Genomic DNA, 24,385 nt, shown 5'->3' on the forward strand with positions numbered 1-24,385 from the left:
AAGCCTAGGAGGACCTTGGGGATTCCACCCAGACTGGGCGGAACTCCCAAAGTTCTGAAAAGATTGTCCTGGGTTTTGGAAGGCACCAGGCTGCCCGAAGTAACCAGTAGAACCAGCTGAACCAAAAGGTAAGCCTTGTGATCCAGCAAAATTCGGAGTTTGACCAACTTCGGCCGCAAAGCCTCCATAACCAGCAAAGTTTCCTCCTAAAGGATTATAAGGAGTTGATAACCCCTGATACGGATTCCAAGCCGAAGCTAAGGGAGGAATACTTTGAAACGAACTAACCATGGAGTACGGCCTATTCCCTTGTTGGCCGATAAACGGATTCCCAGTTCCTGCGCCACTAACCCCAGGGTTAGTCCAACCTTGGAAAGGATTACTACTTTGTCCTACAGAAGAAAAAGGCATGGATCCTATCGTCGGGTTGGAATGTGGTATATGACCACTTCCTAAAGGAAAACCCAAGAATGAAGCCGATTCGCCCATCATGGATGTAGCGGCACTAAATGGAACCGATGAAATACCCTGTGAGTGGGTGACAAATGGGAAGAATCCAGTACCAAAAGCATTGGTTTGGGCATTTCCACTCATGGACGGAATGGAGGTAGACCCAACTAAAGATGTGCTAGCAAAAGATCCAAACAAGGAAGTAGAGGAGATGGAAATCGTTCCTCCCCATTGCACCGATGTTGGAGTTTGCATAGTCGTAGCACTTGTAGAAGCCATGCTTCCAGTAGTGGTCATCGATGGTAAGCGCGTAGCGTAACTTAGACTTGACGGTCTATGCGTTGGAGTCCCAACGTATTGTAATACATCTGAATGACTAGATGGTAGTGGAGAATTCAGAGCCGCTAACGACTCTGAGAGTTCTTTTACCTCTATGTTATTCTATGCTTGAAAGAGAACTCGAGAAAGGATTGGAGTGTCCCTCTCTTGTTCGGAAGTGCCAGGCCTTGCTTGAACACTAATGCCCCCGAGAGGAGGATCAATCCCCGATGCGTCAATTGCCATGGGACGAAACCCACCAGTAGTATTACCTCTGCGCCTTCTAGGAGAAGGCTCTAAACTTGGTGGTGAAAGACCACGAAGTCTTCGAGACCGTCTGGGAGATCGGTCAGCCACTTTGAATTTTTTGTTATGATCTAACTAAAGACTCAAAAAATTGAAAGCTAGGCCAACTAAGAGCACAGAGCACACACTATAAAGTCCCTAAAGATAACAGCCAGTCAAACAACTTCCAAGTATTTCTGCTCTGGGTGATTAGGACCGGACACCAAAATACAAGAAAGTGAATTAAGGGGCCTTCCGAAGATAGTCTGGGATGATGAGGGCCCAGTCCTATCAGCGAAGGTATCAGAGGAAGTTACGCTGACCTCCTAATAACAGCTTGCGCTGGTGCAAGCCCCCAAGCTTCGCAAGGGTGCCCTCCAGTAGTACTATCGAGAGTGATGCAACGTCGACCTCAGGTCCCACGGGATTCCCCTCCGCAGCCACTTGTGTAGATCCCTAGGAGTAGCAACTATGGATACCAAATCGTCGCAGAAGCCAGGCGGAACAGTCGTGAGGTAAGTTCAGACAAGTAGGAGAGGGGGTATCTCTCTTCCTTGTCTTCACAGACCCTCGTGCTTAACTCCCAGATCCAGAGCTTTCCTGGTCTTCCTAACGCTATTGGATTTTCTCTCGTTATTCAGTCTCCTATGTTTGATGTTTAAATGGCCTTGGAGAGTTAACTCTCCACTCGCCTAATCCAAGGCCCTAAAATCATAAACTTGTTGGTGTAACTGACTTAAACAAAAAGTTCTAGTGAATTTTAGTTAGCGCTTGATTTTAAAATAGGCTTTTGTTTAAGTCACAAGGTAATGGAAGTGAAACTAGTGGTGTTTTTTGACGCAAAAGAAATTAATAAAAAATTAACTACATGCACATGCACTTTTTTCGTTTTTCGATGAAGAGCAATTTTTACAGGGTTCAGAGGAACTTCTAATAAAACAAAATTTTCTTTTCATTAATTCACGCTTCACACTCACAAAAGTTAACAAAACTATGTAGGCCTAAAAAGGTATGCAAATCTATCCTAATGCAACAAATATATGCCAATGCAAGATTCGAAACTACTCTAAAAACAAAAAATGAAAGTTGCTTGCTTATCAATCTTTATCTTGCCACTTAAAATGTCTAGATGGAATATGAGATGCTACCATTCATTTCATCTAAACACTAAAAACAAGTTCTAAGACAAACATAAAGCACTTTCATTCACTAAAAGGAAACCAAATGAAAACTAAGTTCAAGAAAGAAAAACTAAGTTTTTCAAAAAGATTTTATCCAAACGCAACAACAAAAAAGTCTTTACAAAAATGCTCTCAACAACACTGAAACTTGTGATTGAAGAATAGGCAAAAAACACTTTTGCAAATTGACACCACACAATGGATGAAAACTCAACAAAAATAGATGTGTTTAAGGATGCTCTTAACAATCAAAAGCAGCAATGAAAGCTTTGGCAACAATAACCAAAAAGATCAAAAAGACAAATTTCAAGAAAGTGTCAATCAACAACTTTCATGAAACAAAGAAGCGGATGGTCACAAAAGCGGTTTTGCCAAGCAAACAAAAAGTCACCAAAAGCAAGATTTGACACAAAGATTGAGAACAATCTCTCTATCTTGATGAATCAGAGCAGCTAAGATTGCAAACAAGAAATCTTGCGTGTTTGAACAAGAAAAGATGACGCTCGCAATAACAAAAACAAGACCAATACTCCTTATAATCAGAGAGAATTCGGAACAAGATGCTCACTGTAAAAACAAAAACTGATACTGGAAAGTGACTGTTTCAGACTGACTCAAACTACCAGACAAACCTTCAGAGACAAAAAGATTTACCAATCTTGACAATTGCGAGATATACGCGATTGTACTTATGTACAGATTGCGTGTATACACTACTGTAACTAAGGAAACCTGTGTATACGTGGTTTCACTTAAAGAAACATGCGTACATACGCTTCTGTAACTAAGAAAAACAACGTATATAAAAGGTTTCAAGAAAAATAAAAAACAAACTGAAGAAACTGGAAAAACTTCAAATTCAAGAACAGACCAGACAGTAACAGCAAGCAGACAAGGTAGTTGAGCCCTGATTGGCTTGAAAACACCCAAACTAGGAACAACAAGTATGTTGTCCCTAGTGGAGTCGCCAATTCTGTTGGAGGGAAATGTTCCCCTAGGGCTTTTTGGGTTGAAACCCTAGCAGACTGAAAGTTATCTATTCAAAGAAACACACATTCGCAAAGCCATTATGCTATTATAAGCAAATTATATTGTAAAGGGTACATACCTTAGGTCCTACGTTTGAGAAGGCCCTTAGGGTCCAAACCCTTCTTGGAGTTCCCTTCTTCTCTTTTGTTCTGCACAACAACCGATTCCAAAGAACACAACAATATATGGACAATACTTTATAAAGACACCATCTTCATGTTATAAATAAAGGTAGTTAGTTATGAAATCCAAACAACCATTTACATATGAATTCTAAACATGAATATCATAAACATAAAGAATATTTATATCGAGAACCAAGACATGTGTTTCTTTTATTATAGACAAATAAAGTACATAAAAAGGAATAATTTCACCTAAGTCACCTTCAGCAGGCTCCAAGCAAAGCTTCCTTCCGGATCCATTCCAGCCTCAAGCCTCTAACAAACTCCTTCCATGACTCACTCCATGATGTCATAAATGGTGGATGAACATCAACACACAAGGAAACAAGGGTTTCCTGTACGAATGGGGGAAGTGCAGAAGGCACAAGGGACTTCAAACCTGGTCAAGGGAAAAATCTCAGCATAATAACCTTTCTCTCTCTTCTCTCCTCCCTTAGGCCTTCCCTTTGAGGTCTTTTTATAGCTCTCCCAAAGTAGTTTTTTAGTTGGGAGCTGGTTGGGAACAGCTGGGCCACGGGCACTAACAGGTGATCAGCAGGTAAAACCCGCGATCTCCGCTCGAAAATAAGGAGTGTTATATTTTTTTAAGTGTTTTAATACATATACGCGGGTTGGGTATACACAGACCCGCGTATACACACGTTTAACTCAGGGCAATGTCGCGTATAAGGGATAAAACATTGTTTTTTAAATTTTAGGACCAGGTCTGGAAGGAGGGGTTGCCCTAGGCCATGAGTGCAGCATCACGAACCATAAGAGTGAGATTTGGAGCTATAACACTCAGATAAGGAAAGCATGCAAATATCAGGCTGTTCGCGATCTTCCTAACATCAGAATTCCAAACAATACAATATGCAAATCATGTCAGTTTGGTAAGAAAACCAGAACACATTTCCCTGAGAAGGAAAGATCAGCTAGTAAGCCACTTGAACCTATCCATACTGATTTATGTGGTCCATCAAGGAAAAAGTAACCTCGTGGAGAAGAATACTTTATATTGTTCATTGATGACTTTTCCAGGATGTGTTGGATAGGACTTCTAAAGCATAAAGACGAACCTTTCGAAAAGTTCAAGGCTTTCAAAGCCTTGGTTGAAAATGAATCAGATCACAAAATCAAATGCCTTAGGTCTGATCGAGGAGGGGAATTTACCTTGGATGAATTTTTACACTTTTGTGAGGAACATGGAATAAGAAGGGAATTCTCTACTGCAAGGACTCCTCAACAAAATGGAGTGGTAGAAAGGATGAATATAATAGTTAAACAAATGGCTCGTGCTATGCTTGATGAATCTAAAACTCCTGCAACCTTCTGGGGTGAAACTGTATTCGCTGCCATTACTATTCTCAACAAAACAAACATCTGGGTAAACAACACTAAAACTCCTCATGAACTTTGGTATGGTAAGACTCCTACTGTAAAATATTTCAAAGTTTTTGGAAGCAAATGTTACATCAAAATGACTGATGAAAAGATTGGCAAGTTTGAACCTAGAGCAGATGAAGGCATTCTCCTTGGTCACTCTTCCCAAAGTAAAGGATATAAGTGTTACAATAAAAGACTTGGAAAAATTGTTGAAAGTATTGATGTGGTGGTTGATGAAGCAGGCAACAATCCAAAGCAGATAAAAACTGAAGATTTTGAAGATGATGAGGACTATCCTTCAACATCAAATCAGACTAATGTTGAAGAAGAAACTTATGAGGCACCAGAAGAACAGATAAGGGTAGAAGAAAAGACTCCATCTAGGTATGTCTAGAAGAACCATCCAGAGACTCAAATTTTGGGGTAGAAAGAGGCAGGTGTACAAACAAGAAGAACTATTACAGAAGCTTCAAGCTATCTAGCATTGCTCTCCTCTGTCGAACCACGAAATATAAGTGAAGCATGCAAAGATGAATGCTGGGTCAAGGCCATGAATGAAGAACTTGAGCAGATTGAAAAGAATAACACTTGGGAATTGGTTCCTAGAACTAATGATAAGAATGTCATAGGGACCAAATGGATATTCAAAAACAAGCTAAATGATAATGGAGATGTTATTAGAAACAAGGATAGACTTGTTTGTAAAGGGTATGCTCAACAAGAAGCTATAGACTTTGAAGAAACTTTTGGACCAGTTGCCAGACTTGAAGCCATAAGAATGTTCCTTGCTGTTTCTAGCTTTTAGAAGTTCAAAGTATATCAAATGGATGTGAAATCTGCCTTTCTAAATGGAGACTTAGAAGAAGAAGTGTATATTGAGCAACCAGATGGATTTATCCTTGGAAATGATCCAAAACTTGTATGCAGACTTAGAAAGGCTCTCTATGGTCTTAAACAAGCTCCAAGGGCTTGGTATTATTGTCTGGACAAATACCTCCATCAACAAGGTTTTTCAAAAGGATTAGCATATAGCAATATATATATATAAATTAATTATGATACATTGCTAATACTTGTTGTGTATGTTGATGATACCATCTTTGGTAGAAATGAAGAAGCCATGAGTCAAAATTTTGCTTTAGTGATGCAAAAAGAATTTGAAATGTACCTGCTTGGTGAGCTCACATACTTTCTTGGTTTGCAAGTCCAACAAAACAAAGACGATATCTTTCTATCACAAACCAAGTACCTCAAGTAGATCTGGAAGAAATATGGCATAGAAGATTCGAAACCAGTATGTACCCCTACCATAACAGGATGCAGCCTCAGCGCAAATGATGAATCAGCAGTAGTACATCAACCAACCTATAGATCCTTGATTGGTAGTTTGCTCTATTTGATAGGTATCCGACCAGACATCATGCACGCAGTGGTAATAGTTGGAAGATTCTAGGAAAATCCAAAAGAAGCACACCTTCAGGCAGTTAAAAGGATTTTCAAATATCTTCAAGGAACACAAAATTGTGGCTTATGGTATCCTAGAGATATAGATCTCACACTTCATGCATATACATATGCAGATTGGGTAGGAAGCGTGGATGACAGAAAAAGCACTAGTGGTGGTGCATTCTTTACGGGTTCCAGGTTAGTTTCTTGGTTCAACAATAAACAAAGTTCAATTGCATTATCGACAATTGAAGTAGAATATGTGGCTGCTGCATCTTGCTGCATACAACTCCTTTGGATGATGCAAACATTGCAAGACATTCAAATCACTTGTACTCCACCTATCTCCATTTTATGTGATAATACAAGTGCAATCAGTATTTCAAAGAATTCAGTCATGCATTCAAAGACCAAGCACATACCTATCAAATATCATTTTCTCCAGGAACAAGTGCTTGAACAAAAGGTCAAATTGGAGTATGTTCCCTCCAAGGAATAGGTTGCTGATATATTCACCAAACCACTGTCCAGGGAGACATTTTAATACCTCAGACAGAAGCTGGGAGTAGTTGATGCATCATCTTGCTGTTGACACTTATCTGTTTCAGAGAAAAGTGGTTGTTCGCGAGTTTGATGAAGAGCATCCGCCTACATGTTGGCATTATGATTCTGGTATGGCTTTATGATACATATGTTGTACTTGATGGCAACCCACTCATCTCAGATGATAAATTATAGTGTAGAAAATTTCTCGCACTTATATTGAGAGAAAAGTTTATTCTATGTAGAAAAACGTTCATGCACTTATATGCAGAGAAAAGTTTATTTCATGTAGAGAAAATTTCACGCACTTTTATGCAGAGAAAAGTTTATTTCATGTAGAGAAAAGTTTATTTCATGTAGAGAAAAAGTTCACGCACTTTCATGTTGAAGAACTTACCTTTGGTCCATGGTGGTTAGTCCTTGGTATTATTGAGCCCCATGTTTTTGGGCCCCTTGTATTGGTTATCTATGGTATTGATCCATGATTTTAGGAAGAAGCTTGCCTATATAAAGCAAAGGAGATCACTTGGCTTATTCATCCTTGCAATTGAATATCCTAAGATCTGAAATATTGGGTTATTGTTTTGAAAGTTTGATCTATGAAAGTGAAGTTGAAAGCTAATCTGTGAAGGGTGATCTCTCGAGCGCTGCAGCTGCGGAAGTGCGGAGGCGCCACAGAAGGCATAGTGCGGAGGTGCCACAGAAGGCGCAGTGCAGAGGCACCACAGAAGACGCAGTGCGGAGACGCCACAGAAGGCGCAGTGCAGAGGCGCCATAGAAGGTGCAGTGCGGAGGCGCCACAGAAGGTGCAGTGCGGAGATGCCACAGAAGGCGGAGTGCAGAGGCACCATAGAAGGCGAAGTGCGGAGGCGCCACAGAAGGCGCAGTGCGGAGGCGCCACAGAAGGCGCAGTGCGGAGACGCCACAGAAGGTGCAGTGCGGAGGCGCCACAGAAGGCGCAGTGCGGAGACGCCACAGAGGCGCCATAGAAAGTGCAGTGCGGAGGCGCCACAGAAGGCGCAATGCGGAGACGGCATAGAGGCTCCACAGAAGGCGCAGTGCGGAGGCGCCACAGAAGGCGCAGGTGCGGTGGTCGCGGCGCCACAGAAGGCGCAAGTGCGGAGGTAGTACAAATATCCGCAGATCTATACCAGTGAAGTTGCGATCCCTGCTTAAAATTTGTTTTAATTGCCTTTGACTATTCTGTAGGGTTTTGGGTGCATAACTGATGTTTGGTTACTGGTATTGAGTTCAGATAACAACATGATTAATGAATTATCTTTATGTACTAGATCTGGTTGATAACTCTCATAATATCATTGTATATGTATGGATCTAGTGATTGGGTGATTCAGAAGGTTGTTTGATTATGAGCTTAAATGTTGTTGTTGGGTCCAGTATGAAAATTGGATGAAGAGTGGCCTTTCAGATTATGTGTTGTGCTTCAGTGTATCCAGTCTGAAAATTGATGAAACGTGGTACCTGGAGGAGAGAAGATTGTAGGCCAGCGCCTACGTACTAGTATCTAAGCTAGTACAAAAGCTAAGGGAGATCTTTGGAGCATTGTAGCAGGTAACAGCCTGCGTACTAGTAAATGGATCGGCTAGTACAAGAGCAAAGGGGGTTGTAGCTCCCGTACTGGTATAAGACTGCACCAGTACAAATATTGTAAAAGGGTTTTCTTATTAAGAAGAAGATTGAGATGACTTGCAGCAGGTGGTTTTTCTCCCGCATTAGGTTTCCACCTTATATCATGGTGTTCATGTGTGTGCCTTATGTGTGATGATCTATTCTCAATTAGTGCATCTGTTATCTGATAATATGGTTGATAATGTTCTAATGCACTCATTAAAGATCAATTAACTTAATCATAAGAAGTTGTGGAAGTAGCATATATGAATCTGATTATGGAAATGAAAAAGTTTTATTAATGTGATAATACTGATTCACCCCCCCCTCTCAGTATTATTTCCAACAATTGGTATCAGAGCAGGTCCTTTGATAGAAGCTTGATCGCTTGAAGGAGATCCGTGGAACAATGGGAAAGAAGCTTAAGAAGAAAGCACCTAAGAAAAAGAAGTCATCTCAGAAGAACTATGACAGTGGGAGAATCGATTGGGGATTAGGTATAAGAAGCTCTTTAGATTCAGAATCAGATTCAGAATCATTATCAGGTATGAATACATTATCCTCTGATGTTCCAGCTATCTTTCCTTTTGGAAGAGATGAAAGTGATAACGAAACTACTGAATTTGCTCTTATGGGTGAACAAGAAAGATATCAAATAGAGGCAGAATTTAAAAGGCTGACAGACAAAATTAGAGGTCAACAAGATCTATTGAACAAAAGGGAATGTGATTTCAAAGAAGAAGCTACCAAACTAAAGGCCCAACTAGAAGAAGAAAACAAGGTAAGAAAGCTACTCAAGGACAAGGAAGACCAATGTCAAAAATTGCAGCATGAAGTGACATCATTAAGAAAAGAAGTCAACGAAAGAAGCACAACCATCAAGAAACTCAAAGATAGATCCAGCTACTATGAAAATCTTGAAGCTACAATCCTCTCACTAAAAGGATATCTTGAAGAATGAAAGAAGCAGAATACAGATCTACTCCAAGCTATTGCAAAACAAGAAAATGAAGTCACCAGCTTAAAATCTCAACTAGAATGTGCCTTCCGAGTTCGTCAAATGCAGCAGGATCTGAATGAAGAACAAGAAAAGGAGATTCTCAAACTAAGGGAACAAATGGAAGAAGGAAGGAAAGCTGAAGAAGATTTGAAAAAGCAATCTCTTGAAAAGGAAGAACAGCTTCAGGTTGAGGTAAATATCTTGAAAGGTAAACTAGAAGAAAAGGATAAGCTTTTACGATTTCAAGATAGTTCTAGAGTCTTGGATGCTATTCTTAGTAGTCAAAGGTCTCCTGCTATAAAGACTGGTCTTGGTTTCCATGAATCTGTTGAAGGTGAATCTAGTTCACAAGGTGAGGCAAGGAACTCTAAAGAGAAATCTAAAGTGATCAACGAAGAAATGAAAGATCAATCTCATCATCAACCAAGAAAAGAGATTCCTCAAAGCAAATCCTTTACTCCTCCTATGAATAATGTTGAATGTTATGTATGTCATAATCTTGGACATGTTGCAGCTAGATGTAGAAGAAGAAGGGTTCAAGACCATTATGTAGAAAGATCATCACATTCAAGGTACTTTTATGGATATTGCTTTGCTTGCAATATGTTTGGTCACAAAGCTGCTGATTGTTACAGGAGGAATATGAAACATGTAAGATGTTATGCATGTAACAAGCTTGGACATATAGCTAAAGAATGCAGGAACAAAGTGTGGGCACCATATCAAAAGGAGAAAATGTCATCATCAAGCTTGAAGATATGGAGGAAAAAGGAAGTACAGTCAGAAAAAGGCGGCACTGCACAATGTACAGACATACCAGAATCAGAGGGAGCTGGAAGTACAAAACTTAAGTGTCCTGAATCTCATATGCAAACTCCATAAAGGAAAGTTGCATATATACGCGAGTTAGTTACTGCACAGTCGCGTATATGATTGTTTGAAGAAAGGCAGTAGGGAAAGATTCAAGAGAAGGATCAATTTTGCTCTAGTTAATAATAATGATGTGTGGATATGATGGTTAGAAGTGTTTTGGTTCTAACTTGATATTGATGATGTCTTGATACTTCTTATTGATATGCATGATCAGACAGATGGCACAGGTTTAGAGGGAGCATATGGACTTAATGCATTATTGGCATTATGGTTAATAGTCCTTGGTGATGATACTTATATGGATAAATGATTCATCTTGCCATGGTTATGAGTTGTTCACATGGTTCTTGGATCAGATTTATGGTTGATTCTCTAATGATGCTTGCATGGGAAGCACTTAGCTTGAATTCACATCTTCTTGATGTTGAGTCACTCGTATGCTGCTATCGTCATATGCACAAAGATCATATATTACAGTTATGATTCCTTTCATTCTTGGCACAAATGGATGAGGATTGTTGGCTGGATACAGGGATGATTATTCAAAGTTGCATTGTTGGAGACATGATGATAATGAGCTCTTATCTATATGATGATAGGATTGTTTCATAAATATGTTGATTAATGCAGATATTCCCAATTGATGATACTTGATTCATGTAGATTTGGATGGCTATGATGTTTCTCACATAGAATGTGAAATTCTGTTGATGCAGACATACCTTGATGATTCATGCACTAATACAAGTTGCTGGTCTAGTTGTTGTTGACAGATACTATGGAGCAGATCATAAAGTGTTGTTGCTGATGTTCATCTTATTTAGACCTTGCTTACAGTCAGGGGGAGCCTGAGCATGAACAACACTATATAGCAGAGCAGACATTTCAGCTTGTTCTCAGAAAGAGCATGATCAGATTGGTGCACCATGACATATACAAAGGGGGATCTCATTCAGAGATTTCACCAGGTACTCAGGGGGAGCTTATAATGCATTGTTGGCATTATGGAGGACGTACAGAAGGAGATCTTGGATGCTGGTCTGATTATTGCTGCAATCTATCTCTTTCATGGTCATTTATGGTGTTTGGTGGATTATGTTTCTTCTTTATAGATTTGGTTCATATTCAGGGGGAGCATAACCCTTTGCCCTTGATGTCAAAGGGGGAGAATGAGCTGAAGATTTTGAGGTTGCCATCAAGTACAAAGGGGGAGATTGTTGGCATTATGATTCTGGTATGGCTTTATGATACATATGTTGTACTTGATGGCAACCCACTCATCTCAGATGATAAATTATAGTGCAGAAAAGTTCACGCACTTATATGCAGAGAAAAGTTTATTCTATGTAGAAAAAAGTTCACGCACTTATATGCAGAGAAAAGTTTATTTCATGTAGAGAAAAGTTCACGCACTTTTATGCAGAGAAAAGTTTATTTCATGTAGAGAAAAGTTTATTTCATGTAGAGAAAAAGTTCACGCACTTTCATGTTGGAGAACTTACCTTTGGTCCATGGTGGTTAGTCCTTGGTATTATTGAGCCCCATGTTTTTGGGCCCCTTGTATTGGTTATCTATGGTATTGATCCATGATTTTAGGAAGAAGCTTGCCTATATAAAGCAAAGGAGATCACTTGGCTTATTCATCCTTGCAATTGAATATCTTAAGATCTGAAATATTGGGTTATTGTTTTGAAAGTTTGATCTATGAAAGTGAAGTTGAAAGCGAATCTGTGAAGGGTGATCTCTCGAGCGCTGCAGCTGTGGAAGTGCGGAGGCGCCACAGAAGGCACAGTGCGGAGGCGCCATAGAAGGCGCAGTGCGAAGACGCCACAAAGGCACCACAGAAGGCGCAGTGCGGAGGCGCCATAGAAGGTGCAGTGCGGAGGCGCCACAGAAGGCGCAGTGCGGAGACGCCACAGAAGGCGGAGTGCGGAGGCGCCATAGAAGGCGCAGTGTGGAGGCGCAATAGAAGGCACAGTGCGGAGGCGCCACAGAAGGCGCAATGCGGAGATGCCACAGAGGCGCCACAGAAGGCGCAGTGCGGAGGTGCCATAGAAGGCGCAGTGCGGAGACGCCACAGAAGGCGCAATGCGGAGGTGCCACAGAAGGCGCAGTGTGGAGACGCCACAGAGGCGCCACAGAAGGCGCAGTGCGGAGGCACCACAGAAGGCGCAGGTGCGGTGGTCGCGGCGCCACAGAAGGCGCATTTGTGGAGGTAGTACAGATATCCGCAGATCTATACCAGTGAAGTTGCGATCCTTGCTTAAAATTTGTTTTAACTGCCTTTGACTATTCTGCAGGGTTTTGGGTGCATAACTGATGTTTGGTTACTGGTATTGAGTTCAGATAACAACATGATTAATGACTTATCTTTATGTACTAGATCTGGTTGATAACTCTCATAATATCATTGTATATGTATGGATCTGGTGATTGGGTGATTCAAAAGGTTGTTTGATTATGAGCTTCAATGTTGTTGTTTGGTCCAGTATGAAAATTGGATGAAAAGTGGCCTTTCAGATTATGTGTTGTGCTTCAGTGTATCCAGTCTGAAAATTGATGAAACGTGGTACCTGGAGGAGAGAAGATTGTAGGCCAGCGCCTACGTACTAGTATCTAAGCTAGTACAAAAGCTAAGGGAGATCTTTGGAGCATTGTAGCAGGTAGCAGCCTGTGTACTAGTAAATGGATCAGCTAGTACAAGAGTAAAGGGGGTTGTAGCTCCCGTACTGGTATAAGACTGCACCATTACAAATATTGTAAAAGGATTTTCTTATTAAGAAGAAGATTGAGATGACTTGCAGCAGGTGGTTTTTCTCCCGCATTGGGTTTCCACCTTATATCATGGTGTTCATGTGTGTGCCTTATGTGTGATGATCTATTCTCAATTAGTGCATCTGTTATCTGATAATATGGTTGATAATGTTCTAATGCACTCATTGAAGATCAATTAACTTAATCATAAGAAGTTGTGGAAGTAGCATATATGAATCTGATTATGGAAATGAAATTTTTTTATTAATGTGATAATACTGATTCACCCCCCCTCTCACTATTATTTCCAACACTACATACGCCAGTTTCTATGGATACAGTCGCGTATATGTTGGTTTGAAGAAAAATAGTGGGCTAGAATCAGGATGAAGAGAGTCTGATATGGGTCTAATAGAGACCATCTGGCACAGGTTCAGGGAGAGCATATACTTCTAATAATGCATTGTTGGCATTACATTAGAAGATTTGGTACACTTCACAGTTGTTTTTGATTCAGATGGAGAGGGAGATCATGGATGATGGTCCGGATGGTGATTGACAGATGCTGTTGATGATAGTTGCTGATGACTATCATAGTCTTGTCTTAGATAATTGGTCTTTATGTCATGTATTTCTTTTATTATGAAGGTCATGTAACGACCTATTTTTTTCCCCCATTATGCTTGGGATGGATGATGTAATATTCTTGGTTTATCATGTATAAATTTTTGGTATATCCCCACTTGGTTGGTTGAATGAGTCAATTATGGTATATCCCCATTTAGTTGGGAGATGGATGTATGTATGAGTCTATGGCAATAGGAAGGTCATTTATGATGTATGGAGTCATGTTCTTCTTGTAGAACATCTTTTTACAGACACTGCCTACAGTCAGGGGGAGCATGGACAGCACAACAGAGTAGAGATTTCATCATGTACTCAGGGGGAGCATAACCCTTTGCTTTTGATGACAAAGGGGGAGAGTGATTTGGGGTTGCCATCAAGTCCAAAGGGGGAGATTGTTGGCATTATGACATAGGCTTGGCACTATGGCACAGGTATTGTCCTTGATGGCAACTCACTCGAAAAATCTCTCAGATGACAATTCAGGCTCATAGGCTCTCAGAATAAAGGAAAAGGAGGTATACGCAGGTTCCCGTTGACCAAGCTGCGTATACACACAGGTTCACAGACCAAAAGGCGTGTATGCGTATACACACACTTTGGAAATCTTGGTTTTTGGTCCTTGGTATTTGGACCTATGGTTTTGGACCATGGTATCTCGTCCGAAGTGTTGAACCCAGGTATTGGTTCTAAGTGGTTTTGGACCATGGTATTGAGTAAGGCCTAAGACTATAAAAGGGGAAGGAGATCATTAGGCAAGGGTGCTCAAGGATTGAATATCTTATGAAGAGCAAGATCTAGAATATTGGTCATTAGGTTATGGTGCATAGATGGATGTGAATCAAGGAGGAACCTAAGCGCTAGAAGAAGGATAAGTTCTATTGATGGGTCAAGATCTTAAGGCTTGAAGAGAAATATCTTTATGTGATTTCTATCTTTTATATTTGGCGCATGACTTGATCTGTAAATCTGATGATTTGGGTATAAATGATGTCTGAATAGTTGAAAAGGGTAAATTATCTTTTACAGATCTGCACGCAGATTCAACATAGCAAAGGCGTGTATACACGCTGGTTCTGAAATTCAAAACAACATATACGCAGGTTTGCCTTAATGTAGCAGCGTATGCACGTAGGTTCTACATATTGAAGTAGTGTACGCCTCATAAAATATGTTTTATCTACTTCTGTTTATTGCTGTAGTGTTCTGGATTCAGGATTGGTTTATGGTTACTGTTATTGTATTTTGGCTATAGCATTTAGAGAAGTGATTGTTTGATTCATTTTTTGGTTGGTGCAAAGGAGATTGGTTGATGCAGATATATTTGATGTTTGATTGATGTTATTGATGGATCCAGTCTAAAAATTTATGAAACGTGGTCCCCGGAAGAAAAGAGAAGGTTGTAGCCTTCTGTAGGTCAACACCTATGTACTACTATATGAGCTGGTACAAGAGCTAAGGGGGTTATAGTACCCTTCCAGGAGAAGCTGGAGAATGAGAGAAGGTTGTAGCCTTCTACACGTAGAAGCCTGCGTACTGATATAAGACTGCACCAGTACATAAATATTGTAAAAAGAAGTTTCTTTTCAAAAGAAGATAGAGACGAATTGTAGCATGTGGTTTTTACCCACATTGGGTTTCCACCTTATATCTTGTGTTCATGTGTGTGATTTCCTGTACTATTTACTGCACTTGATTACTATTTTATGGTTCTGATACATAGATTAATATCAACTAACTAAATTAGAATTCTGCAAGATATACGCAGTTTTCTCTAAACATAGTTGCGTATATATGTAGGTTGAATTAATAGAAGTAGCGTATATCAATTTGTTTATGGAAATGATTTTTTTTTAAATTGCTAATACTGATTCAATCCCCCCCGCCCCTCTCAGTATTATTTCCAACATTTGGTGTGTTAAAATCATAAGTTGTACCACAATAATCTACCAAGAAATTTCATTTATGAATTGACTTTGTTCTAAGAGTATACTGTTTTTCTTCCATAAATATGTACTTTTTGATTTGTTAGTGAAAATATGGTTTGTTATATTTAAAGCCTTGAGATATTTCTATGGTTTCTTGAGATTTGTCGTGGATTGGTTAGAATTTCCCCTTGGGCTGCTTTCCATCATGGTTAGAATGCTGCTTCTTGTTCTCAATGAACTGAGCCAATTATAAAAGAGCTATATGCATTATAAGAAGAGTTTCGGTGAAAATCACATGAAGAAAACCTTTGTTGATGCGTTTTTAACCAACCAGTGTGGTTCATCGTCAACTTGTCTTGATGATGAACCACACTGGCTGGTTCGAAACACGTCGACAAAGGTTTTCTTCATGTGATTTTTGTTGAAACTCTTCTTATAATTGATATGGATCATAGAAGCCTCAATTCAATAATTGATTCCCTGCACGGTAAAGCTATATACATTTCATGTTTTGAATGTTGGCTTATAGTTAAAATGTTTTTGTTTCATTATGGTTTGACAAAGAAAAGTACTGGCAAAGAAACAAGGACACAAGGATTGCATAGGGATGTATATTTCCTTTCCTCTATTCAATAGAAGTGTGCTTGTTTTTTTGTGTGTTGAAGTAATATTTTGGCCTTGAACTCATGGAGAATTTTATGGAATCAAACCATTTTTAGTGTGAAGGAAAAAGAGGATTTATGGATTATGTTTTTGTTTGGTGCTTATTATTATTTGACCAACTTATGTTTCAACCCTTTTATATATCCTTATCCAGATCATATCTCTTATAATTGGAGACCAATTTCCTTTCTAACCATTATTTCTTGCTTGGTTTCCTAACAACTAAAGTTTGGGAAGATGGAAGAGGTTGCAAGGATTGGTCATTAGAACTTTAACAACAAGGCATTTGTCTTTTAAGAAGTTTTGCAAAATTTGATTTCAAACAAGCTCACTCTAGACTTATTTTATCCCATTCACCTATTCTGAGACTATGGTTTATGTAGCGAAAATTGGATAATGGGCAATTGCATGTTTCAATTCAAGAATTCATTCAAACGAAATAATAGACATGGTACGTGAGATTCAACAATGTTGTGCTAGAAGAGGATTGGTATGTAAAGATACATTAAACAATTAAAGTACCATTTCATTTTGGGACTTTACATAATTAAAATATCTACTGTAGGAAATGGTCAATTGTTTGGGAGTTTTGGAAGAAAGTCTGCAAGACAAAAACAAGAACCTTGTTGAAAGGGTTGAAAGAATGCTAAGTCAGATGAAGTCTATACTTCCAAAGATGTGTCATTTCCAACTCTACATCTTACCAAAGAGGAAGAACAATGAACTTTATGGTGATTGTGTAATTTTTGTGTTAATGAATGTTTCAATTTTTAAATTTTTATGATGCTAAACTAGGTTTTGCGACTTTGTAACATCTCACACACACCCCCCACCCCCCCAACACACACACACACACACACACACACACACACACACACACACACATATAAATATATATATTTCCCGAGGAAAAATTGTAACTTTTCATTAATTTTGAAAAATTACATGTAGTAGATGCCCTCGGCACATGCATAATAGTTGGACGAAGCCATTCAAGTAGTGTTCAAAAATAAGTTATGGCTGAGGCCATTCAAAAAAGAGCTGTACATAAATCACCACGTAGGGTGTACTTGATATGTCTAGTAACAGAAAAACAAAAATATATATACATAATTAAGCATAATGCAACTGTTAACTGCTATTAATAAACAAAAATTAGGGCCTGTCCACCCTAGGATATGCCCTATTAATGTAGGGTCAATGATAGTATTGGTATTGTTCTTCACTAATCTATTCATGTATCATCCACAAGCCTCTAGTATGTGCCGTAGCCTCCTTGGATAATTTTTCAGCAGCTATTGGCTTGATGGGCCCTGATCTAGGTTTAGCGTTAAGTAGCCAAGAAAATCCCTACACTACTGGCCCTTTCGGCATCAATCCACGGAATGCGGACTGAAGTTTCACTCGGAGCAGTATGGGGGGATGTAGGAACCAAGTTTTCACACCCTGAGATGGTTGTGATGTCGGTTATATGCCCTAACCTTCCTTTGTGTAGACCGATAAGCCCTTTAGGGCTTATCAAAGTACTTCTCCTGAAGCCTCCGCGAAAGTTTCCGATCATCCTTTGCGGACCCTAGATAGATAGATCAGGCACTTACACGCCTCTGTAATTATTCTTACTTATGTATTTACTCAGATTCCCTTAAGCATTGGTTAACTTTAACATGCATTACAATTATCTTCATGTAAACATATATTCGTACTTGCATTCATATGACAAAGTAAAAGACATAGATTCATGCATCAATATAGCATTAATTCATAACCCCTGTATTCAACATAACATGATCACAACATTCATAATAGAATTAAATTAATGCATGCATAGATAAGTCTAGAATACTTCTCTTTATTATTGATTCAAATCTCTAGTACAAACTATGACTACCCTGCACACACAGCTATAGGGGTTAGCGCACTCAGCTAAAGACTTCTACCCTAGGCCTTTGCGCACTTAGCTGCAGAGCCTCTTCCTATGCTAAGCTTCTTCGCTCTTAGCTCTCATAGACCCATAAACTTACTCATAACTCTACTTGTGACTTCGCTGCCTTAGACTCTTCTAAGACTCCCTTTTTATACAATCCCATGGTCCGCTGACCAAGGGTAAATCTCATCAAGCCGACACAACTATCTAAACTAAGGGTGGAAAACCCTTTTTGACTGCTTACATCTTCACGCTCCGTGGTAAAAAAAATCGGAGACTTTACATTATTTCCTACAAAATTTGGGCTTTATGCCCCAAAGCTTGGGCTTTTAACCCCAAAATTGACCCCAGGGGACCCGTTCCCAACAGGCCCCCAACAAAAATATGGTGACTTGCCCTCGGGTCACTCTGTTGGCGTGAAGATATTGTCACAAAGACCTCCTAGCTCGACTTGTGCCACTGTGACTTTGGTGGTGCACTGTGTTTCCGCCTGCTTCATCTACTTGACCAGCTGCTCCATCGCTGGCCCTATGCCATCTACCTATACCTTCTACTGCGTTTCCTGCAGACTAGCTAGTTTGCCTTCAATGGTGGCTGTGAGCACATATGCTTCATCTAGCCAAGGCTTCAATCAAGCCTTCAATAATGCTTCCCTGTGCTGTGTTGCGTCCACCTACTCTTTCAGCGCCTTTGCTTCCTGCAGCTTCGCTAGCCTTTGGGTAATGGCGACAGTGCGCGCTGTCGCTTTAACCTCATCATATTGCTGCTACAACTCCCACGCCTCTGTTTCCAGCCTCTGCACATTGGGATCCTCCTGTAAGCTGGTGACTACTTCGAGCGACTACTCGAAGAGCGCAGTGCAATCCTTTACTGCGCTATCTATTGCTGCAATGACGTCCTTAACAACTGCCTCGTGCTGCTCTCTGAATTTTGGCGGAGTTGAAGGTTGGGCCTTCAACTCAAGTTTTGCAATCTTAAAGTTTAGTTCAAACTGAAAATTTTCCAATTCTATTCTCGCTTTGTGCACTCAGGTAGCGAGCTTCCGAATTCTCACATCCTCTGGCTCATCTTCGGGAATATCCAGTTCTGGGACAGACCTACATGCCTCAGCCACTACCTTGTCCATGCACTCATTCTTGTCCATGATGGCCTTAAAGAGATTAATAGTAGAGTTCTTCTGTGTAGCCATTTGAGTGTTATTCACCCTCCGCTCACTGATAACGTGTAGTGCGTGTTGTTCGTAGGCCCGAAGTTCCACGATCACACCATCTTGCAAAGTGTGAAGGGATTCACTTGGAAGTGCAGACAAATTGAGTCCAACCTCCTTGAGGGCACTAATAGTGGCCTTGTCAGCCTCTGCTTCTATAGTCAGTGCTTCGTTCAACAACACTATTGCCCGAGGATCCAGTGTGCGCACCATCCCTACTTCTTCTAAGGTGTTAGGCACCAAACTAATTGACGCCGTGCTGCTCTGTCCCACACTGGTTTGTACCTGTAACACCTGGATCTACATCTCACGTAGACCATATGAATGGCACCCAAGGACAATTTTTGTTGCTGCTTGAACTGCTACAGTAGTTCCGCGGTCACATCCCTTACAACATCACCAATGTCATTCAAATCACCTTCAATCAAGGTGATTGGGTCGAGGGAAGTCTTTCTAGCCTTGGATTTTTTCCTTGGCCCTACTTTCTCCTGTTCCCTGGTGCACTTAATTCGGAATGGAGTAGTCTCCGGGTTTGCTCCTCCTTGCTCTGATTGCTGTTCTTCCTCCTTTTTCTCTGGGGAGGGTGACTTCTCACTCCTTTTAGAGCCATGATCCTCCTCTTCTTCATGTCCTCCTTTTTTCTTCACAACAACACACTCCACCTTGGTTTTATCCTCAACCTCATTCTTTCTTTTCTTAGCTAATTGTTCCATTTTCAACCTGGCCTCTTCCTTTTTTCGCTTTGCTGCAGACTTGCTAGACCCAGCTATCAAGTCTAAAGTGGTGTGCCAATTTGATTGCTAGTGGTTGAGGACCACCGTGATCATTTCATCTGTGGCCAGGTATGGAAGGTCATACCACTTTTGTTCAGGATCCTTCCACATGCACATGGAGACATGGTGGAAGTATGCCTTAAACTCCACATACTCTGTCAGCTGATCAAAAGCTGTTGGTGACAACCGCAGCGTGCCGTTGATGGACATGTGGATACTCATCTCCATCAAGATCCAAAAGAACTTGTTGTCCTTGACCCTTTGGGGGTCCTTCGGAGCCCATAGTGAAGGGAACTTCGCTGCTTCCAGTAGGTCCTGCGCGAACAGAGGAAATTTACTATCCTCTAGTAACTCCCATGTGACCAACACTATAAACAACAACAACCATGCATAGTGAAACATTTTGCTATGATCCTGCACCTCTCAGCAGTTCGTGAGGAAATCGTTGTAGAAGTAGTGCGCCTAGTTGAATTGTACACCCTTTGTGCATTGGGATGCTAATGACACTACCGGTGTCAGCACTTCACCTGCCCAACACTTGCTCATAATCTTTCCTGCCAGGATTTGAGCGACTACCTTGACCGCGGGGTTGGTTATGCCAGTGATGGAGTAGCCGCACGACTTCTTAGCAAGCTTAAATTTATCCTTCATTTCTTCGGCGAGGTTGCGCTCACCTGTCTTTCCACAAAATGCCATGGCCATATTTTCTCCTACATGCGACAACCAAGTGATCCTATGGTTTAGCATGTCAGTGATTAGTATCGACTCCTCTAGCCACAAGCACCCATTGTGCACCAAGCACAGCAGCTGCTTGATCACTATCATGGTTATGGTCATGCGGTTGTAATGTAGTACCCACAACAAGTTTAATAGACCAGCCTTATCCACTCCTTTTACCCACTTGGCTCCCGCGTGGTCACACAAGAGTCTTTATAGAAGACGCGGTGCATGAGTTGATTTGTTGCTAAGTGGGGAAAGCACTTCGTATCAGCCAAATCCCAATCCTCCAATTTTAAATGGGGCATGTGCCCCAGGTGCGGTCCTTCAAAGATGATTTTTTCCAGCAACAAGGGTGTATGCAGCGTGACCTTGCTTTCATCAATGTCCTTTGGAACCTTTGTCTTGCCTTTGCGCGGAGGAATGTACTTGGGCAATTTAGAGATAGGGTCAGACCCCTCAACATCAACATCCTCTGCCCCCATGTCAATGTCTTCCTCATTCACATGGATTTCTTCAATGTCCTCTTCAGGCTCCAGGTCAACTACCTTGCCCTTCTCCTACATGGTGGGCTTTTCCTTTTGTGGGTTCTTTCTAGGTGATGCGCGCACCGGCTGTGGCACTTTCTTCTTATCTTTCTTTGTTTTTGGACCCTCTTTGGTCGGTGTAGGCCTCGGCTTAGGTGACCTTGGTGATTTAGGCACTTCTGCTGGTACTTCGATGCTCATAACCTTCGGGGTAGCTCCCTCAGCTGCCATTGCTACTTTTGGGGAAGTTCCCTTAGCTTCCATTACTTCTCCATTGGTCGTGGTTTCTGCAGGCACCGACATGATACTAGACAACAACTCCTATATTTCCTTTGGCAACTTCTCAAACGCTGAACTCGCTATTAAAGCTTCAAAGTACTCATGATTCATATTCACCTGCGAGCTCAACACCTCAATTCTCAAAATGCTAAGTGTTTTTCGCTGGACAACCAGCTATAATCTATAGGCATTTTTGAACTCAAATCCAACCATTCCCCCCAAAATTCATTCATAAATGCTGGATAGCCAATAGATTTCCACAGATATTGACCTTAAATTCCAACTTAGATCTTCCTCCATTTAGCCGTTTTTCCACTGTCAAGTCATGAACAATGACCATAATGGTCACTTTCCGGCTGCCCTATGCAGCCCCTTCTTGGATAACGCAGCTCCCTGCGCGTTTCTGCTGACACCGTGACATTCCTTTATTCCGCATAGTTCCCCAATCGCATAGCTCCCTAACCTGGGTAGTGTAGTTTATAGTCCCGCACCTCCTCTCAACTACCTAGAGCGCTAAGACTATGCTTCATCATGTAGTCATCTAGTTGGATCACAGGTGTATGGCTTCAATTAGCTGCCATTCACTCACCCTGGGAATGGTTCTCCATTCAACTTTACCAACTAAACTACTCCACCATCAGTAATCTCCTTGATGACATATGGCCCCAACCAATGCATCTAAAATTTTCCTGGAAATTTACCAAACTTGTTGTCATGCAATAGAACTAAATCATTTACCTTGAAGGTGTGCAGTCTGATGTGTTGATCATGCCATGCCTTTTCACGCTCGTTTTGAACTTGTTGATGGAATCCAGCTAGAAATATATCCTCCTTAAGCTCTATTAACTTCACAAGCCTGTCTTCCAGGGCTCCATGATCCTCCATTCCTATGAATGCCACCATGTGCAGACTAGGTATAATGTACTCCATTGGCATCACAAATTCTATGCCATAAACTAGCCTGAACGACGTTTGTCCAATCAGCTTCTTGCAAGTCGTTCTATAAGCCCATAGTACCACAGGTACGTGCACATCCCAGTCGTTATTTTGAGCATTGCAAACATTTGTTAGCATGTTCTCCAGTATATTATTAAACGCTTCTACCATTCCATTAGCCTACAGGTGATTGGGTGTGCTCTTCTGATGGTAAACCTAAAAATCTTTCGTCATCGTGTTGATCGTCTCATTAAGAAAGTGTGTACCATGATTGCACTTGTATAGTCCTTCACAAGCTGTGTCTCCACCCATCTAGTTAAGTACTTAGTATTGGTGATGATGTACCGCACACCCGTCTTCTTCCCTAGAGGCTGAATTGGTCCTACAAAGTCAATGGCCCACTCCTTGAAGGGTTGTAGTGATATTTGAAATTCAACAATAACTCATGCTTGTGTGAGGGTCTACCAGTCCTTTGGCATGCGTCACATGCGTTATAATACACTTTTGAATCCTTATGCAAGTTCGGCCACCACAACCCAGTGCGTAGAATCTTCTGTGCTATTTATTTTCCTGCATAATGACCTCTCGTAGCTCCACCATGAGCCTTAGTGAGGATGTTGTTTCGTTCAAACTCTGGTACATAATGTCACAATATTTCAACTAATTCCATTTTGTACAAGTGCTCTGCAATGACAAAAAAGTCTGCAGCACGCACCACCAGTTCCTTCTTTTGTTCACTTGTATATCCTTCCGGAGCCATTCCTATCATTAGGAAGTGTATAATATCTTCAAAGTGGCTGTCCGTGATGTGCACTACAAAGAGATATGTGTTAGATATTCCTTCCTCAAAATTAGTAGGCTCTTTGCCAGTTTTAATGCATGAAAGATGATCAGGTCCTGCATTCAATCGTCCTGGTTTCACAATGACTTCAAAATCATATTCTTGGAACAAAAACAACCACCTGCATATATTTCCCCCCAACACAGGCCAGTTTTAATGCATGAAAGATGATCAGGTCCTGTATTCAATCGTCCTGGTTTCACAATGACTTCAAAATCATATTCTTGGAACAAAAACAACCACCTGCATATCTTTCCCCCCCACACAGGCTTGTTGACCAGGTATTTCAATGCAGAATGGTATGTATACATCTTAAAATGTCCACCCAACAGATAATACCTAAACTTCTGGAGCGCATACACCATAGATAATCCTTCGCACTCTGTCGTGGAATCATTTTTCTCAGCTTTGGACAACTTCCTACTTGCAAACATTATGGGGTGATCCAAGTCCCCTTCACCGGCTTATGTCAGTACTACTACCAACGTAATACATGACATGTCCACATGCGCACAAAATTCCTTCTTCTAATCTGGAAAGACTAGGATCGGCGTGGTGACCATTTTCTCCTTTAGCACATCCAAGCTCTTGGCTGTTAACATTATCCAGGACCTCATTGATGAATGGAGTTGGGAAGGGACCATGCATGCAGGCATCATTCAACTTCCTGGGATCTACACATATCCTTATTTTGTCCTTCTGCTTCTTTTCTTGAACCACTATTGGGCTCATGCAATCAGATTCTTCCATCGGTTCAATAATACCTGTTGCAAGCATCTTGTATAACTCTAAGTGGATGCTTTTTTTGTACTTTAGATTGAGGTGGTAAGGTCTTTGATTCAGAGGTTTTGCATCCAGTTTTAGGGTGATCTTCATGACACCCAAGTCCCCTATTATCCCTTTCAGAT

The 24,385-nt window shown here is 40.9% G+C and overlaps 1 pseudogene; it reads left to right on the forward strand.

Annotated features, from left to right (window-relative positions):
- LOC149170645 (protein argonaute 4B-like) overlaps positions 1 to 17,057 on the forward strand; it is a 100,056-nt pseudogene extending 82,999 nt beyond the window's left edge.
- The last annotated feature ends 7,328 nt before the right edge of the window (positions 17,058 to 24,385 follow it).

Source organism: Pinus tabuliformis, chromosome 4_2 (genome assembly GCF_031772625.1).
Source record: "Pinus tabuliformis cultivar Carrire ecotype Pingquan chromosome 4_2, CPIR1, whole genome shotgun sequence".
Classification (NCBI taxonomy): Eukaryota; Viridiplantae; Streptophyta; class Pinopsida; order Pinales; family Pinaceae; genus Pinus; species Pinus tabuliformis.